Source organism: Mytilus edulis, chromosome 10 (genome assembly GCF_963676685.1).
Source record: "Mytilus edulis chromosome 10, xbMytEdul2.2, whole genome shotgun sequence".
Lineage (NCBI taxonomy): Eukaryota > Metazoa > Mollusca > Bivalvia > Mytilida > Mytilidae > Mytilus > Mytilus edulis.
In genome coordinates this window covers 11,914,322-11,935,423 of record NC_092353.1, presented here as the reverse complement: position 1 = coordinate 11,935,423, position 21,102 = coordinate 11,914,322, and the positions used below count along the sequence as shown (strand labels likewise).

General features: G+C 34.8%; 1 pseudogene; it reads right to left on the bottom strand.

The window, feature by feature from the left end:
- Positions 1-11,502: 11,502 nt before the first annotated feature.
- LOC139492583 (uncharacterized) lies at positions 11,503-19,979 on the bottom strand (annotated as a pseudogene).
- Between the last annotated feature and the right edge of the window lie 1,123 nt (positions 19,980-21,102).

Below are 21,102 nucleotides of genomic sequence, written 5' to 3'. Positions count from 1 at the left end.
GTGCTAATTTTTCAATCTGTTTCTAGTTTGTGCTTGTATCTTCTTGCCCCCCCCCCCTTTTGCCATCCTTTTGAGACTGTTACTTTTAGACTTATGACACTGTTCTGTTACATATATGTTGTATCTTTTGTTTTTACTTACAGGCATACATATGTGTGCTTATTCTACTTAAATCTATTTTGAAATGAACATGAATATTCTGAAAAAGGAAGTTCTATTTTAACTTAATATGATTTAAAATATGTGCAAATGTAGCTCTTTGTCATGTCGACCAGATGTAGCTACTCCATGTCAGGGTTGGCAAAGTATTACCCACCCGGGAATTCCCGGGCGGGAAAACCCAGGTTTTCCCGGGCTGGGCAATACTCCCAGAAATGGGTGATAGTGGGCATTACTGGGCAATATGATTTTTTAAGCTTATTTTAACACATAATAGTAAAGACTTGTTATAGTTTCATAGTATAACAGCTAAATATATACTTTTTATACAGATAACCATTGACAGTCATTTCTAGAAAATTCAATTTCATTCTCTTCTCTATTAATTTTATATGTAGGCAGAATACAAGATTTGCACATTTAAAGATACCTTTTAATTAGGCCAAAAAAAAATATATGTCTGTTTCCTGCTTCCAAGGCAAATAAATCAGGGTCGGTAGGTCGGGATTTTTTTTTTTTTGCACTCCCTGTGAGATTTGCAGTCGGTTACATGTCATGTTTGGTTAGGGTCCTGTACCCCAAAATGATTTAATCCCTTTAAAGAAGCTTTAATTGTATAATCCTCCCAGTGCTGACATTTTTTAAACCTTAATTGTAGCACATTTGTGCTGGGAGCAGCCATTTTGATCGTTTGGGTAAGCGGAAGAAGGGATCCCGTAGACCGCCCTACGTCACGATTCATGAATTATGCATATTCTATTTATAGGCTATTTTTAAACGATTCGGAAAATACTAATGCTAAAAATAGAATTTTCTTAACATGTAAAACTATCTTAAAAAACGATGCAAAATCATTAACTTTCATGGAGAGTGGTAGAGGGTTATTTTCGATGTATGTGAAGTTAGCAGCCGGTTCGTTAGTCGTTATTCGATATTCAATATCCAACCGGCTGCTAGCAGCCAGTTTGATATTCAAAATTTAGTGAAAAATCATAAGAAATTAAATACTTGAAATTATAAAAAGCACGATTTTCATAGTCAAAAGGACTGAGAAGATACGTAGGAATCATTAAATGACCTTTTCAAGCTATCGCAATTTCTCGTTGTCCTCGAATATAAACCCTTTTCCGTGCGACTTATTTGTCTGTATGTAATATAGAGTTTAGTCTTAAAAACGACTTCAAAGATGTACTTTTGTGTATAATGTTTCTTACGACAAAAAGAAAAACCAATAACTCTAGAAATATTTTTAACTATAAATAGAAATATATATGGAAAGCCAAAAAAAAAAAATTTCAGTCAAAAAATGTCCAAATTTTAGGACAAAGGGCACAGGGTGATGGTGAGAGCCCCCTGATCTCTCAATCTTTCTAATATTTAACAGACATTTAGTCAATAGGTAGATACAAACGTGACTAAAAGGACTTTGGGTACACTTCCTGTCTTCTATGTTTACGGAGCGCCCAAAGTGCCAGTTGGATATTCAAAATATATAGCGAAAACCTACCCGAGACCGCTTAAATGAGGTTGAGACCCCCCTGGTCTTTCAATGTCCCTAAAATTCAACCAAATCATTGACTCTGTATATATAAAGATTGTATTAGATGGAGTTTCCAGAAAAACGTCATCTTCAATATCTACGGAGGGCTAAGATTGTCACTTTTCAGTCAAAAAATGTCAAAATTTTAGGACAAAGGGCACAGGGTGATGGTGAGAGCCCCCTGAACTCTCAATCTTTCTAATATTTAACAGACATTTAGTCAATAGGTAGATACAAACGTGACTAAAAGGACTTTGGGTACACTTCCTGTCTTCTATGTTTACGGAGCGCCCAAAGTGCCAGTTGGATATTCAAAATATATAGCGAAAACCTACCCGAGACCGCTTAAATGAGGTTGAGACCCCCCTGGTCTTTCAATGTCCCTAAAATTCAACCAAATCATAGACTCTGTATATATAAAGATTGTATTAGATGGAGTTTCCAGAAAAACGTCATCTTCAATATCTACGGAGGGCTAAGATTGTCACTTTTCAGTCAAAAAATGTCAAAATTTTAGGACAAAGGGCACAGGGTGATGGTGAGAGCCCCCTGAACTCTCAATCTTTCTAATATTTAACAGACATTTAGTCAATAGGTAGATACAAACGTGACTAAAAGGACTTTGGGTACACTTCCTGTCTTCTATGTTTACGGAGCGCCCAAAGTGCCAGTTGGATATTCAAAATATATAGCGAAAACCTACACGAGACCGCTTAAATGAGGTTGAGACCCCCCTGGTCTTTCAATGTCTATAAAATTTAATTAAATCATAGACTCTGTATATATGAAGGTTGTATTAGAAGGATTTCCAAGAATATTGTCACATTCGATATATATATGGAGGGCTTATATTGTCACTTTTCTGCTAATCATTATCAGAATTTTAGGACAAAGGGCACAGGGCAATGGTGATAGCCATCTAATCTCTCAATCTTTGTATTACTAAGCTGACATTTAGTTAATAGGTAGGCAGAAATTATAACCTTATGTTGGAAAGGGCCAACCATATCCCCACTTGGGGTTGTGAGAGATTAAACAAGCAGCTGACCACCGTCTTGACAAAGAGAGAGACCGATTGAGCTCGGCAAATTGTGAGCTATGGGATGAAAAAAAAAAACCAGGCGCACCGGGTATGATTACCACGAATTTTATATTTTTTGATATGGACGATAGGATCGAAAGATCAAAAGCTGGGTCTAAAAACCGTTTAATCGTGGATATTGGTTTTGGGTGAAACAAATTGATTTTATTTTGGATTGTTATAAAGATTAAGACATCGATCCAATAACTATTAATAGCTGGAATTAGTTGTTGAAAACGTCAAAGCCCTGAGTGGTATTGCCAAAATGAACCACCGCCGATGGTACTCCCGGATGAGGAAGGATCAGTTGGATCAGTTGATCGGAACGAAGACCAACATTTTTTTAGCGTTGTTCCAACCCTATACTAGGAAGGATATTATCACCCAAGCCAAACAGCATGAGTTGATAGAGGTTAGCAGGATGTCGAAAGATCGACTACTGGATAAGTTACAGGGACAGATCAGAGAAGATAGGAAATCATTGGGGATAAAATTGAGGTACATCCACTGAAGAAAGCCTTTAAAGATGTATTTACTACAAGAAAGATGACCACTATTAGTGACATGGAGGTGCAGACCTTCCTTGAGGTCTCTCAGATGTCAAGAGTGGAACTTATAGACGATTGGGCATTGAAAGGATAACAAGTCAATGTGATGCTGCACTGTGAAGATTAACCCAACAGGTAAGATGGATGATGAGAACGTGGGATACTTTCACTCGGGATACCAGATTTTCCCTTCAACCACGGACTTGCTTGAAACCCTTGAGAAGGGTAGATTAACCCTTGATTTAGAATAGATGATAGTGAAGTATACCCGCTACACATTTCAAACATTGGTGAACAGCGGGAGAGAGAACTCAACTTACTGCTGATCCAAGGCTACATGTGCTTAAACCACGTTTATAGCAAGGAAGTTCTGGAAACCAACAAAGAGTGTTGCGTCAACCACAAGGCAGCCAAGATCAGAGCTGCCCAAAGAAGGGACATACCAGCTGACTTTTGTCAACAACACCACCCGATGAGAGTCCCTTTCGTAGTGTACGCGGACTTTGAGTGCTTTGATTTACCGATAAGGTTGAAATAAAAAACGATAAGGTTCTGTAGCAATACACAGTTTAATAGAAGTTTAGTATCGCATTATGGCCATGGTGAATTTTTTAAATATGAAAGTTTTTGTACAATGAAATACATTTTTAGATAATTGAAGAATAATATAGCCTCCTTAGTGGGGTTATATGAACATTTAGATTGTTTTTAGCATGTTTTATATGGTATGTATCTGTTTGACAGTCCGTATTTTTCTATCCGTACCACCCATAGGTCCATAAATTATTGTAGTGTTTATCAACAAATATTTATAGCTCGACCTTTTCAATTCAAATTATGGAAAAACGAGCAAAATGCATGTGTGCGTTTTTAACCTTTCGATAGATATATGCCTATAGTTTCAGGAAAGGTACAACTGTTCAAACCAACGCTTAGGGGCGTTCAAACAAACGCTTACAGGTATTCAAACCTTCACTTAGGAAGGTTCACGTCAACGCTTTAAATAAATGAACGTTTATAAAGATTACAGACCCGAAACAGTGTGAGGCGCTCGCCAAGGAGTTGCAAGAGATCAAGCGGAAGATTCAAGCCAGTAACATGCAGCATCGCCTGGAGAAGATTGGACTCAACCCTGACCTTTCCAAGGTGTTAAGCCTGTGGTTGAGGCTCAGCGAGAGGCAGCTTCACCGATCACCTAAACGATCGTTTAACTTCCTGCAGCAGTGACAGCCCTCCAGCCTCCACCGCCCAAGTTTGACTACCCACTATCCATTGCACCACCTATAGACACCATCCTCGGACTTCGAGCACAGCAGTATTTGCAGATCAGTAACGATCCTTCGCCGACCACACCTTTGGATCTCGATCTCTTCATCGGAAGCTAACCAGTTACTTCTGACGACGATGATATTTTCGTGGATGGTGTGAGGTACAAAGGAACCCTTAACCTCTGGGAACTCATGGTGAAAAAGAAATCAGAATCTTTCGAGTCTGAAGTTTTTAAGACCTTGTAGACTATGCAGAGATCCTGCACAGTTTTCGGTGCATGTATCAAGACAATTAACCCTCTCGAGAACCCTAAGGCGATAAAGATCTAAGTGGACGAAGATTGTGTCTCACATCTAAAGCAAGATAAGCATTGTAGCGGACTTCAAACCGTGTTTCTACCCTCCGACTTTGACCAGCTCCTTTTTTGCTTGGATCTGTGCAACACTGCATACCGTGCTGGAAACAATGGTGTGCGCAACGCGATTATGGCGATCATCGATGCCATAAAGAAAGGTGAACACATCAGCATCAAGGAATACTAGTATAAGCAACTCCATCGTAATATCCTCAATTAAGAAAGGTTTTGTTTGAAAGTATGCATGCGGTGGTAGAAGTTTTTTTGACACTATCACCAGTATCGCTGGTCGCATGTTCACCTCCTCTGCTGCCAAGACATTGAAAAGTAGGCCTATGAGCACTGCCACCAATGCAGCCATGATAGGAGTGGTAGGTGGTAGTCGTCAACCATGTCGTTGACAAAGTGACCCGCACTCGAAAACCCATTGACCAACGCAGCAAGCCCAATCAACAGCTCAGTGTTAAACGCAGAAAGCCCAACAACCAAACCCAGTTAAACAATTTCATCTCTGGTCGTGGCATCGGTACCATCCCAACTTCCTCCAATGCTATAAATAAATACATAATGTCTGACATCCTTACAATCACAGAAGGGTTGACCTTCGATGAAAGTCTTCAAAAATATTAATACTAGGTTCACGAATTCGAACCTTAAGCCGGCGCCCAACTTACCAACTCTGGAGCGTCACTCCTGCAGACGAAAACAAGATGCAACTGTACAAAACCATCCAGAAAAAATCCACGATCCTCTGTGGATTTTGCATGAGACAGTGTGATTTCATAGTCGTTCTCCAAGCCTCACAGTTTAACTGCCGCCTAGCTGCCAATAGTGGTCGCGAAAAGCCAAGATATATTATCGTTGCCTTTCAAACCGACAGAGATAATGACAAAACCAATAATGCTTCCGTGTTCAATCGCTGTCGATTGCAAAATATCCATGTCACCCTCAAAGCTGAACGCTACTCAGCCGTCGACTTTAATGCCGGTTTTTTTCAGAAAACAAGGTTGCCATAGTGTTCAAGGAGGATGTAGACTTCAGAAAGAAATTCTACAACATTGACACCCTCCTTAGTAACGGTGATGTCAACCCCCCTGATTTCATTGACATATAGCCGCTGTTGGTCATCGATGTAAGTCATCAGTCCGAGCGGACATCCAAATTCGAGCGGAATTCGAGCGTTATGTTCCCGCCAACACCGAAGCATTTGCACTTCCAATCTCCGTAGGAGTCCTAGGCATCCAGTTCGAATCGTTCGGTCAGTAGTTGAACGTCGTGTTTTAATAAATAAATGGACACCACACTGTTGCAGCAAATCGTCCACAACACAGACCCAAAACAAGGGTTTTCCATCCTTGTCTCTAGAAACGACAGTCGCATTTTTACTCTGTTCAACCCCCTCCCCCAACTACAATTTAAGGAATCGAACACCACATTGGGATTTAAGCGACAGCTCTACACATTTGATCGGGCAACAAATGTTACAAAGAGGGTGAAGACATTGTTAGCATCAGAAGCATCAACAGCATCCTGGTGAACAGTGGCATCATCAATAGCAGCTACATGCAGACCGCCCAGGGGATACTGTAGAACGCCCTATAGTATAAACATGAACAACAAACCACAGGGGGCCCTATAGAACGTCTTATAGTAGATATATAATGTTGAGAAAACAGGGGATCCTGTAGACCGCATAGGGGATCCTGTAGAAAGCCCTATAGTATACACTTGAAAAACAAAAAAACAGGGGATCCTATAGAACGTCTTATAGTAGATAAATAATGTTGAGAAAACAGGGGATACTGTAGAACGCCCTATAGTATAAACCTGAACAACAAACAACAGGGGATCATATAGAACGTCATATAGTAGATATATAATGTTGAGAAAACAACGGATCCTGTAGACCGCCTATGGGATCCTGTAGAACGCCCTATAGTATACACTTGAAAAACAAACAACAGGGGATCCGGTAGAACGTTCTCTTAGCCTACTAGATACATAAAAAACAAACAATAGGGTATCCTATAGAACGTTCTATAGTTTATATATAATGTTGAGAAAATCGGGATCCCACAGACCGACCAAGGGATCCAGTAGAGAGTCCTCTAGTATACACATGATAAACAAAAAAAACCAGGGGATTCTATAGAACGTACTCTTAGATTGGTAGATACATCAAAAACAAACAATAGGGTATCCTATAGAACGTTCTATAGTTTATATATAATGTTGAGAAAACATTGGATCCCACAGACCGACCAAGGGATCCAGTAGAGAGTCCTCTTGTATACACATGATAAACAAACAACAGGGGTTACTGTAGAACGCCCTATAGTATAAAAATGAACAACAAACAACAGGGGGCCCTATAGAACGTCCTATAGTCGATATCTAATGTTGAGAAAACAGGGGATCCTGTAGACCGCCTAGGGGATCCTGTAGAAAGCCCTATAGTATACACTTGAAAAACAAACAACAGGGGAGCCAATAGAACGTCTAATAGTAGATGAATAATGTTGAGAAAACAGGGGATCATGCAGACCGCCATGGGGATACTGTAGAACGCCCTATACTATAAACCTGAACAACACACAACAGGGGATCATATAGAACATCATATAGTAGATATATAATGTTGAGAAAACAAGGGATTCTGTAGACCGCCTATGGGATCCTGTAGAACGCCCTATAGTATACACTTGAAAAACAAACAACAGGTGATCCGGTAGAACGTTCTCTTAGCCTAGAAGATACATCAAAAACAAACAATAGGGTATCCTATAGAACGTTCTATAGTTTATATATAATGTTGAGAAAACAGGGGATCCCACAGACCGACCAAGGGATCCAGTAGAGAGTCCTCTAGTATACAAATGATAAACAAACAACAGGAGATTCTATAGAACGTTCTCCTAGCCTAGAAGATACATCAAAAACAAACAATAGGGTATCCTATAGAACGTTCTATAGTTTATATATAATGTTGATAAAACAGGGGATCCCACAGACCGACCAAGGGATCCAGTAGAGAGTCCTCTAGTATACAAATGATAAACAAACAACAGGGGATTCTATAGAACGTTCTTTTAGATTGGTAGATACATCAAAAACAAACAATAGGGTATCCTATAGAACGTTCTATAGTTTATATATAATGTTGAGAAAACAGGGGATCCCACAGACCGACCAAGGGATCCAGTAGAGAGTCCTCTAGTATACAAATGATAAACAAACAACAGGGGATTCTATAGAACGTTCTCTTAGATTGGTAGATACATCAAAAACAAACAATAGGGTATCCTATAGAACGTTCTATAGTTTATATATAATGTTGAGAAAACAGGGGATCCCACAGACCGACCAAGGGATCCAGTAGAGAGTCCTCTAGTATACAAATGATAAACAAACAACAGGGGATTCTATAGAACGTTCTTTTAGATTGGTAGATACATCAAAAACAAACAATAGGGTATCCTATAGAACGTTCTATAGTTTATATATAATGTTGAGAAAACAGGGGATCCCACAGACCGACCAAGGGATCCAGTAGAGAGTCCTCTAGAATACACATGATAAACAAACAACAGGGGATTCTATAGAACTTTCTTTTAGATTGGTAGATACATCAAAAACAAACAATAGGGTATCCTATAGAACGTTCTATAGTTTATATATAATGTTGAGAAAACAGGGGATCCCACAGACCGACCAAGGGATCCAGTAGAGAGTCCTCTAGAATACACATGATAAACAAACAACAGGGGATTCTATAGAACGTTCTCTTAGATTGGTAGATACATCAAAAACAAACAATAGGGTATCCTATAGAACGTTCTATAGTTTATATATAATGTTCAGACAACAGGGGATCTGGAGAACACGCCCTTTAGTATATACATTATAAACAAACAATATGGGATCCTATATATATTTTTTTCCCAAAATTACAGGGCCCATAAAGGGCATAAAATCAGATACAATTGATTTACATAATTGGTAACAACAACAATTATAGAGGCATATACATATATATTTGGAATAAAAGCATCGGTCAGAATCAAGCCAAAAACCACTTATATATTGTGAATAAAAGAATAATAAAATTACATTATATATGTATTTATTCTCAAATTGTTTACTTGACTTAGTGTCAGTGTTCATACCTGATCTCCTTAATTTAAAACAGTCACCAATATAACAGTTCAGTTTTTCCATAGAGTAACATTTTCTTGGGTCAAGAGCCATACAAATTTAGAAGATTTATTTAAATTTATAAAATAATAACAATTGTTAGAAATGTCTTGGAAAAAATCGTCCCTTTGAATATCATAAAGAGGGCAATATTCTAATAAAACATGAAGCTCATCTTCAACTTTACCGAATTAGCAATTAGAACAAAGACGCTCAGATCTTTCTATATGTTTTTTTGAATATCTGTTTGTCTTAATTTTTAAATGAGCGCTTATTCTTAATTTACAAATTGACTGTCTTTTTTTGAAGTCCTGTAATTCTAAATATTTTTCTTTTTTAAAACATTTTTTCCCCTTTTTCGGAGTTAATGGTTTGATGCTTCAGTTTATTCCAAAATATGAAAGAACTTTTACATAGTTTATTTTTAACATACTGACATAAAAAACCAATTGATTGGTCAAAATTTGGTAATTCAATCTCTTTCTGAATATAATCTATACTACAGAATACCACGTATTTACATTAGAACTATGTAACTGTATGTTTACAACATATAAATACATCAAATAATAATCCTTCTTTCAAACGTTCCAGTCTATGACAATATTTTAACATTGATAAAATTATAGTAAAATACATAGGAAATCTACCAATCTCTGACATTACAGCTATATTACTTGACTTTCTGTTTACACCAAGAATATATTTCATAAATTTGGTATGAGCTTTTTCAGAAGAATCCTGACCAAAAACTTGTTCCTATAGAGAACGTTCTATACTATAGTAGATATATAATATTCAGACAACAAGGGATCCTGTAGAACGTCCTTTAGTGTATACATGATAAACAAACAATATAAGGGATCCTATAGAACGTTCTGTAGTTGATATATAAGGTTCAGACAACAGAGGATCATGTAGAACGACCAGGGGATCCTGTAGAACGCCCTAACCATGCTAACAGTAGCTTTATTGTAAACAAGTAACAATGGTTCATAATAGAACGTCCAGCTATAGTAGAATTGTCAGACAACAGGGGGTCAGATTACAGATTCGTTTCTTTAAACGCAGACCAGTTTAAACACCCTCTCACACTCCTGTAAAGCCTTAGTACGTGTAACATGTTAACATGTGTAAGCTACATCTTTTTTCAATTTGCCTACATAAAAATACTCTTTAAAATGGATAATAAAAATATTATTAACTCCATAGTATATCCAAAGCCATGGGACCACGTGCATGTGACATTTGCAGGTCTTAACAACATAATTAAGGCACTAAATACTACTGTTGATCATATCTATATGAAATGTATCATGTGTATTTTAAAAAGGAATCTGTATATATATTTGCACAATGACATATGCATGATATGCTACTGTAATGCGGTACATTTTCCTTTTTTTCATGTGATAAAAAAATAAATAAAGCAAATTCACCGTGTTTCATGAAAGTTAATGATTTTGAATCGTTTTTTTTTAATAGTTGTACATGTTGAGAATATTCTATTTTTAGAATAAGTATTTTTCAGAATCGTTTATAAATAGCCTATAAATAGAATATGCAAAATTCATAAATCGTGACGTAGGGCGGTCTACGGGATCCCTTCTTCCGCTTACCGATTGTTTGGGCATAGTAAAATACGGATCTGGATCGGACCGGAAATGAATTTTTCTGGACCGGAAACGATTTTTTTCCGGATTTGAATAAAAAGATATAGGGTCGGGGGTTTTGAGTCAGGGTCGGTCGGGAAACAGGAAACAGACATATATTTTTTTTTGGCCTTACCAAGTATTGTTTCAATAATCCAAACTTTGAAAAATGCATTATATTGCAGTGTTTACGTGAATTGTTCATTCTAATTGTTATACATTCATATTGCTAAATAAACACCCTACAGGGTCATGCCATTAACACTTATAAAATTGAAAGGACTGATTATTGTTACATAAACAAATCTGTGTTCTAATCTGAATAATTCCTTATTAATTAGTGACAGTACATATACATTATTTAAATGTGATGTTTCTTTAATACATGTAATTGTTCATTCTTAATAGGAGCTATATTCATTTGAAAAAAAAAGATTTATTTGCTTTCTATTTACAGTTTGCCAATCTAAACAAATACTAAACAAACAAAATAGGGTATAAATATCTTATTAAATGTATTGCCTTTGTATTTATCACGGAATCCTCTTTAAAATTAAGACAAATATTTTATATTACCCAGTATTGCCCACTGGTATTACCCACTAAAACCCAGTAAAACCCGGGTTTTCCCAGTATTTCCCACTGGGCTGGGCAATACTCATAAAACCCGGGTTTTTGCAAAACCTGCTCCATGTACTTACAATTTTGTATTACCTTTAATTTCAACTGTAAACTTTTGTAATGAGAATCAATTTAGTTGTTTACACATGTCTTTTTGCTGGCTCTTTTGTTGTTTTTTCTAGACGATTGCTGTTTAGCTTTAGATACCGGTGGTATGAACTGAAAAATCAATGATCAAAATTAACTAAATAAAAAGTTGAAAAAATAGTATAAAATTAGTGAACAATTCAGTGAACTTTATTATTGTCATGATCATGATGATGAAGATGACTAGGTTATTCATGGTCAATAACTCTCTTTATGTGTAGTTGTTAGTATTAGAAGTATGACAGTCAGACTACATGGACTACATTCATGTGACATATGTATATATAAAAGTTCTTAGACTGAGAGCTACATTTTCAGGATTCTTAAATGTTAATATTCATATACAGGAAGATGACTACATCAGCTGTACATGTATCTTTATAGTTAACTGCATAGTTACCTATGAGTCTGCATTAACAAAAATAAGTTATTAATCCGGAAACAAAATTTTAAATATCAAAACTTGTCCCTATCTATGTTTATATAAAATTTTCTACATTTTAACTTTTCTGAATCAGTATTTACCATGTTTACATTGGACTATAAGCTAACAATGCAGACTGACCTCCATGTAATACATGTATATGCTTTACTTCGAAAAATCCACAAATGTTGAATTGGAAAATCTGTATTGTGTTAAATTTAAATTCCCAATCTATCCAAGGGCCTGGAAAGAAGCAGTGACAGCTTTGCTCAATCTTGAAGGCTGTATGGTGACCTTTTAGAATTTCTGTGTCATTTGGTTTCTGATGAAGAATATTAATGGTCTCATTATCAATCATACCACATCTTCTTAATTTACCTGTACTAAATACATTTTAATGCTACTTTATCTCTGGAACTTACACAAACTCCCGGTTCTCTAATGCCAGGGCTCTTCCCTTCTCTAGGGCAAGCAAGTTCTGGTAGAATAGCAGAATGGTAGAAGGCGGTTAATTTTGGTAACATAACATTGTTCCATAAATTGAGGTCACGTTGGATTCTCTGAATAAATAACTGATAGGGATTTATTGTGCGTACAACGAAGTCCAGCCAGTGAAAATTTCCAACATTTAACAATCCTTGGCACTGATAATAATAATCGTGATTTTGTTTTAGAAATAGTTTATCTTGGCGTATCTCTAAACAAAAGTTTTTATTTGCTGCGGCTTGAAATAAATTTATAGGTTTTGAGTGGACAAGATTTTTCACTTCCAATAATCCCTTTTCACCATTACCAACAATAACAATGCCATCAGGGCTACCAGCAAGAAACTTATGTTCATTGTTGATAATTAGACCACTTGATTCTACCGTTAAAATAACATTTTCTTCCGCTTTCTTCAGTCTATATTCCTCGATAGTACTACGTTCGTGCAGAAGTCCATTTTTTGTGTGAAATGTTCCCCGAAACTTTGAGTACAACAGGTTTTTAACTAAATTCTTTACCAATATAGATGGTCTTCTTCGGATGATTTTTCCAAAATTTGAACATGTTATGCGTTTTTTCCTTTCAGAATGCCAGTTATCAGATTGAGATTGTTTTATCATTGCAGATGCTATTTCTTTGATTTTCATTTCAGAAATATTAATGTGTTTTTCCAGAAAGTCACTTTGCAGTACAGCTAGATCTGTAACAGGAATATCCTCTGTTACATCAATAGCCTCTGGTCCATAAGATCTTCTAGCCTTTTTGGAACAACTAATCGTTAATGATCTCATCTTTCTCTTCCAACGCTTTTGGTGTGTATTATATTTAGCCTTATATCTAGTGCTGTTGGCTAGCCTTATATTACTACGCTTAAAATGTCGTGTGAAAAAAAATCCTGGTTGGGTAGCTGTTGTTTTTTGCCATACTTTAGGAGACCACTCTGGCCCAAAGTTCATTCGCAATCCTCCACCAAAGCACCTCCCATGCCATGAACCTCTATTACATAAGTTATACAACTTTCCTCCGTCAAACTTACACCGTATGTGCATCCAAGATTCTGCAAGATTGGTTGTGTTGTTACCCAATAAACGATCAGCCTTTTCACTTATTCGAGACAATAAAGTACAGACATCTTGGATGATGTACTGTTCAACATCACTGTAATTTATGTGAGTACCTTTACGTGTTTCCTCTTGTGCCTCAATGGATGTTCCCTCAGTCCACAGTTTTATTTGGTCTTCAAATATATCTGAACTTTCATCTTGATCTTGTAGAGAAGTCAGTATACTGTCATTTGAGGTTGTGCTGGATGATAACTTTGCTTTGCAAAAGTCAGAACAATTACTGTGTTTTCCAAACACATGGTGGACTGAATTTATAATATCATGACGAAGATTTTTTACTGCTTCAGTTTTTTCTACACCCTTTTCCTTTACTTCCTTTGCTCTCATTCTGATTGCACATTTTACAGCACTGACTAACCTACAATTAATAATATGACAGGATTAAAGGATTAATATTAATGCAAATAATGTATTTCATCCGTAAATTATGATTTTCCAATGTACAATGTACTAATGGAGACACATTTAATATATCATAAATTTAATTTCAATGAGCTGGTATCCATATGATATCTGAAAAAAATAATAACTTCCAAATAACCCGCTATTAAGGCTAGAGCTAAAATGCATGCAATAGAAAAGGGGGGTATACAAAAAAAATTCATGCAAGCACCCATATTCAAACAACTTCATTGATGGTTCCTTCACGAAATCCTAATTCACTATATATAGATAGCAGTAGAAAGAATATAATATATACTTGTACTTCATTTTGTGGGGTATTATAATAATAAAAGAGAGTGTGTTTTCTTATGTCTAAAAGCAATCTTCAGAGTATCATATGTATGGTGTGTGGTTAGATATTTAAGATTGAAATTGTTAAACAAATCATGCACAAACAAAAAAATACATTCACTTATTTTAAACTAAAGTTATTATCAGGAAACCAATGTGTTTTTCAGACGATGATTAGGACGACGACATCATACCATCCAAAATAAAATTTTCTCTTGTATATAAAACAACTTATTAAGATTAAGCATGAAATGTAATTCAGTGCCAAATTCTTCGTGAATGTTAGTCTGCCTACTCTGATATATACATATATGTGTTCCGGACCATATGAGTATCTGGACCATACGCGTATGGTCATGACCATATGGGTATACTCATATGGTCCGACCATACGCGTATGGTCGGACCATGTGAGTATTATACTCGTTTGGTTATAAACGGGCCGGACCATATGAGTATTTGGACCATATAGGTATTTTACAAATATGTACAAGAAACGTTGAAATTATACAATAAACTTTACCATAAAAAAACACAACCTTGGTAACATGAAAATAGATTAATTCTATAATTCAAAGGTTACATGATTATACATAAACACTACATATTGAAGCCACAGTTACACGAGTTAGTTATCATCACTAATTGTGTTCTTGCAAATAGTTTTAGGATGGCATTTGCTACCACACGGTACCATTGCTTTTCTGCATTTGCACGTTCTAGTGGTACACGAACCTTTGCAATTACACCGTTTGCTAGCAAGGGAAAAGCTAGAATTCTTAGCAGCTGCGTGCAGAGATATTGAGGTTGTTAATTACCCCGACCATACGCGTATGATGAAGTTGAAGTCCAATCCACTTGAAACTTAGTACACATGCTCCCCATGATATGATCTTTCTAATTTTAATGCCAAATTATAGTTTTGACCCAAATTTCATGGTCAACTGAACATAGAAAATGAAAGGGCGAAGTTCAGGTTAAAGTTTTTGGTCGAGGTAGTTTTTCAAGTTAGAGAATTTCTCGCTACATTGAAGACCTGTTGGTGACCTTCTGCTGTTGTTTTTTTCTATGGTCGGGTTGTTGTCTCTTTGGCACATTCCCCATTTCCATTCTCAATTTTATTTGATGAAGTTAAAGTCACAACTACTTGAAACTTAGTACACATGTTCCCCATGATATGATCTTTCTAATTTTAATGCCAAATTATAGTTTTGACCCCAATTTCACGGTCCACTGAACATGGAAAATTATAGTGCAAGTGGGGCATCCGTGTACTATGGACACATTCTTGTTCATTGTGATTTACTTCATATCAATTTCAGTATTATTTTTATAATTTTTATTGTAACAAGACTGTTCAATATGTACATTAATAATTAAGAGAGTTTTATAATCCACCATAAATCAGTTGTTCACGTTGAAAGGTGTATTCATAAACACTCTTTTAATGTGATTGATAAAAAATTGGATACAAATATAGTATAAATTTCTGTCATCAAAAATTTGTTGACAATGTATAAGTCAGATAATTTATATTAAAAGGTTTTTTTTACAGTTGTAAATTACAATGAGTCTTTCATTTGATCAATCATGACACCCTTTTGTGTGTTATGGGCTATTTAAAAAAAAATGATGCCAAAGTGTGACAAACATGGTAAAAAATTAAGTCATTGCTAATCTTTTTTCTATCATTTTTCTTTAATCCAGAGACATTCAAGTTTACAAAACTACAAAAGGTTAATGCAAAATAATAAAAAAAAAAAATTTAACAACATTTTACACATAAAAATTCATCCACTTTTCAAAGGAAACAACAAAATAATAATATCAACTGACAAACATAAATAAGAATAAAAATATCAATGTAATTTTTTTGTTTGTTGCAATAAAGGTACTAATTGATTTTCCTGCAATTTTTATTTACTTATAAACAGTTTTTTTTTTTTAAATATGTAAATTTCACCAATTTTTAGTGTATTCTTTAATATCTTATTTCAAAAGTTTTTATATATCTTTGCAAAAGCTATAATTTTATATATGTATAAGGAAGCAAACATCTATGCTCTAATTACATCCTCTGAAAATTTCACAAGAATTGCTTCAGTCAATTCTAAGTTTTCTTCATTCAAAATATACAAACATGTGTTTTTTATCCTTTTGTTACACTCCTGACATATTTTTTCCGTAACTGTAAGACTGTTTTTTTATTGGAATGTTTAGAAAACCAGTAATGATATCTATTTTAAATTTACAATCTCACAAATAAATAAATTTATTAGATATTTGATTACATATTTTTTTAATTTGTGAGCAAAGAGCAAACTTTTAACATGTTTAATGAGAATTACACTTTAATTTTTAAGAATCTTTGGTGAAAAGTGTGCAGAAAAATCACTTTTACAAGACAGATCGGCTTTCTTATTACATTGTAAAGATGTTACAATGATTTTAATAAAGAATCATGTTGAATTTTGTTATAGATAAGCTACATCAGAAACTTGTCAGGAGTGTAACAAATGTTACACTCCTGACCATAATTTATTGCTACCATATTTTAACCTGAAACTGACCTGAAATCATGTAGAGTCTATATTTCACATATTATTTTAGTGCAAATTAAGAACAGGTTAAAAAAAATTATATACTTCTTGCATATTTACAAATTTTGCTAATTGTCTATTTAAAAAAAAGATGGCTTTCCTTTAAACCTTGTTCAGTCTCTTGTTTGATACTATATATATGCTGTTTTTATGTCAGGTAATGTATTATGATAAGTTTGTTCGTACTACAAAAGATGGTAGCAGTATGTGCTCTGTATATTAAAAATTGTCCAAAAATGTACCCAAAAATGTCAGGAGTGTAACGCTTTAAAATGTTTAAGTGTAACATTCATGTTATTTTTTATAGAAACAATGTTGTTATTATTGGTTTTCTTTTCTGGAATTTGAGTGTGAACCCCATCTGTTGCATATTTTCAGTAACAAACATGCCATTATTATGGCCTTTATTGCTTGTTTATGCTCAATATTTGTATGTCAGGACTGTAACACATTTAAACAAGCTAGTTCAATTGCAATTTTAGTTCAAAAATTTCAAAAGTAATGATGTAGACTTGTATTCTGTGTTAAGCTGAGGTGTAGTAATGTCATTTTATAATAATTGTCAGCTTGTTTTTCTTCCAATAACTTACCTTTGCTAATAAGATTGAAATAGGCATTTTTTGTGTTACACTCCTGACATTGAAGTATTGAACATACAAAAGCAATGAAGGCCATAATAATAGCATGTTTGTTACTGATAAACTGTAACAGGTAATGTTCACTGAAATTCAAGAAAAAACAACAATTATAACAACACTGTTTCTAAAAAAAAATACATCTTAACCCAGTTGTTACACTCCTGACAGACCTGGGTAGTCCTCTTATTGTAACCATAAAATTCCAGTAGTAGAACTTCAGGGTCAACTGGATGCACCTGTGCCAAGCTATGATACTAAACAAAAAAATAAACCGTGCAAGATGTACAGAAACATGTTATTTCACCTACAAAGACATTTTCTGGCAGCATATTGACTTTTACTAACATTTTTTTTTAAAACTTATTTGACTTATCTTATGAGGCTCATAAAAATGTAAATATATGGAAGAATTGAACAAGAAATCATAGTCAAGATATAATAGTTGGATGAAAGATATTGTTTGGTATTGTATCTGCCCTTATTTATTCTATATCATCAATGAATGCACATGCTTTCTTCTAAATGTCACACTAAAAGCGTTACACTCCTGACATTTTGAGGTACAATTTTGGACAATATTTTTTAAACAGAGCACATACTGCTATTATCTTTAGTAGTTAGGACCAACTTATCATAATACATTATCTGACCTAAAACATTACAGATATAGTATCATACAAGAGACTGACAAAGGTTTAAAGGAAAGGCATCATTTTTTTTGAAATAGCCCTTACACAGTTATACAAATAGAAAAACCTTAAAAGATATACATTACGTACATCATCTTAGACATATTACCATTGCTGAAATGCCAGTTGTCATGGTTGTGCAAAACCTGTTTAACAGGTTTTTCTGTTGTTTTTTTTTTTACTGTTTCTTAGTACATGTATATAGATTTTATTTGCACTTGCACTTACCAATAACCCTCATATAACGCAAACCATGTTTGCTTTCAGCCTGTTTAAATCCCTCAATAATAATGTCTTATTCCATGGACTGGCTATCATGATTCCAGTTTTTAAAGCAAGAATGTGGCTTAACGGATTCTTGTCTACTTTCAGCTGAATTGCAGATATAACAATACCTGTTACGCACACCAATATGTAATAGTTTTTTTTTGTCTCTTCCCCTATTATGATATCCACACCCCCAAGAGCATTATAACTGTGTTTGTGAGTTCTCTTGGACCATCATCCATCCATAATCACAGTAATTGATGGTATCTCATTGTGAAAATCCCCTTTCTCAATAGCTATTTGGCGCTCTTCTTGACCAGCTTCTATCATACTCTGGTCAAGAATACTACTCCACCACTTTCCTATATCATGTTCAATGGCTGAAAATGTTGGTTGTGAAATACCAGGTGAATTAAGTGTACTCAAAATTTCATTCAAATGGGAAGGACCATTTCTAGTGGCAATACTCCCCCATACAGCTCTAACATTGACATCATATCTCCTGCTTTCTGGTAGTTTAGGACTTGTTCCAAAATCAAATTTCTTATTGCAACCCTTACACTGCACAGATAAAACACTGGCTAAACCTAGAGATCTAATTTCAGTCTGCAAACTCAAGGGTGATTCACCAATTGAAGCTATATGTATGGCCTTCAAACACTGACATGCATGCATTGTGATGGAAGTTACATGTGATTGCAAGCATTCTAGATTAATAATACGATATCCATTTTCACTTGTGTCCAACACCTTTCGAATCTTAAGTTTAATAGGTGGCCTAACAGTACAACCAGTGTCATCAAAGAGTGCATGTGATATAAAAACAGGCTTTTTATCAATTGTCTTCTTTGGGACAGTTTTCTTAATTCTCTTGACACATAAAGAAATATTTCTAGACTTTGAAGATGTGATACGCTTAACAATCTTGTATTTTGGTCTTCCTGTATGTTTATTACTGCGTAACCGCTTATTAATGCCTACAGATTTTCCAAATATTCTCGAAGATTTCTTTTTACTACCCATACTGAAGTTTCACATGTGCATGTATAAGTAAAATCAAGTGGAGACAATTCAAATTATCTCCCTTCGATTTTTATATGGATAATATAGAGGATTTCACTAGGGGCCCTCAATATAATTTCGTGTTGGAAACATAGGGTTTTAACTACTAATTTTTAGTAACTGTATGCATATATAACTATTATTTAGGTTGTTTATCATCTCATTTTCGTTGAATAGTAAAAATAATGTAGTTTTGAAAAATGTTTTTTTCAAAACATTACCTCATGGCTGACACGACAGATCAGTTAAATTATTTGGTTTTAATCGTCAGATCTTGTGGCAATCTTTGATACAACATAATTTAAGGGTTAGAACCAACTAAATTGACAAGTATGTGTTTGTATTACCTGTAAAAATCTGTATTTCTTCTGATAATTGGTCTGTTTACGTCTTCGCGGTCAAAGCAATCTTCGGCGCAGAGTTCATATCCGTTCCATACATGCTCCGCAATACTGCACTTAATATGAAGCCCTTTATAGTCAATTTTTAACAATTTTCGTAATTTTTGGTAAATTTTTAGAATATATTTTCCACTGTAATTACTGGGCCAAGTTCATTATAGATAGAGATAATTGTAGCAAGAAGAATGTCCAGCAAAGTGAGATCTACAAACGCATCATGATCACCAAAACACAATTTTGTCATGAATTTATCTGTGTCCATTGTTTAATATGCACATAGACCAAGGTGAGCGACACAGGCTCTTCAGAGCCTCTAGTTAGAATTTTCAACTTTTTCAAACACTGATAAAAATTGTACATTCACAGTTAACTGAAGTACTTTCATTTTACTATTCAGAAATGAATTTGAATGTGTATCATGACCGTTTACTTGTTTAGCTATTTTGAAAACCTAAGGCCACTAGTGCTTTTAGGTCTTTTATCATTCAGTGAATACACAATTTAAAAAAAATCTCAAAAATTCCTTTACATCTGAATGTAAAGTTATTTTATATTATTCTACACCTGATTCATCCCTCAGTTTGAGAATGTATGTTCAGTTGATACTGTATTTTAGTCCAATCACACCGTTCAGATACATTGACTTAGGTAGGGTACACAAAAGAGCAACCTTAATTCTGGAATGCAAATACTACCGTGCCACATTAACCAAGACATTACAAACTTGAAATCAGTCATAACACCTATCATGCATAGACTTCTTAAGCTTACTATGGAACATATTACAATAAAGAATACTAGTCTACACTTACTTCTTACAAACAAAAAGTGAAAAATTACACCCCTACCCCAGCTGGCAGATTTTCACTTTTTTTTTCATCTCACCATTTTTACTTTAGGAGTGAACAAAACCCAAATAGATGATGTTTCAAATCATCACAGAGGTCAAACATGGTGATTCAACAGGAATTATTGAATTGCCAACTCTATTTATAGTTAATCTGACTGAAAGAAACAGTTTAATCACTAAATCATGCAAATTGATATTAAAGTCCATTCCACATTTTACAGCATGCCTTATATTACTAAAAGCATTTCAAGATTATGAAG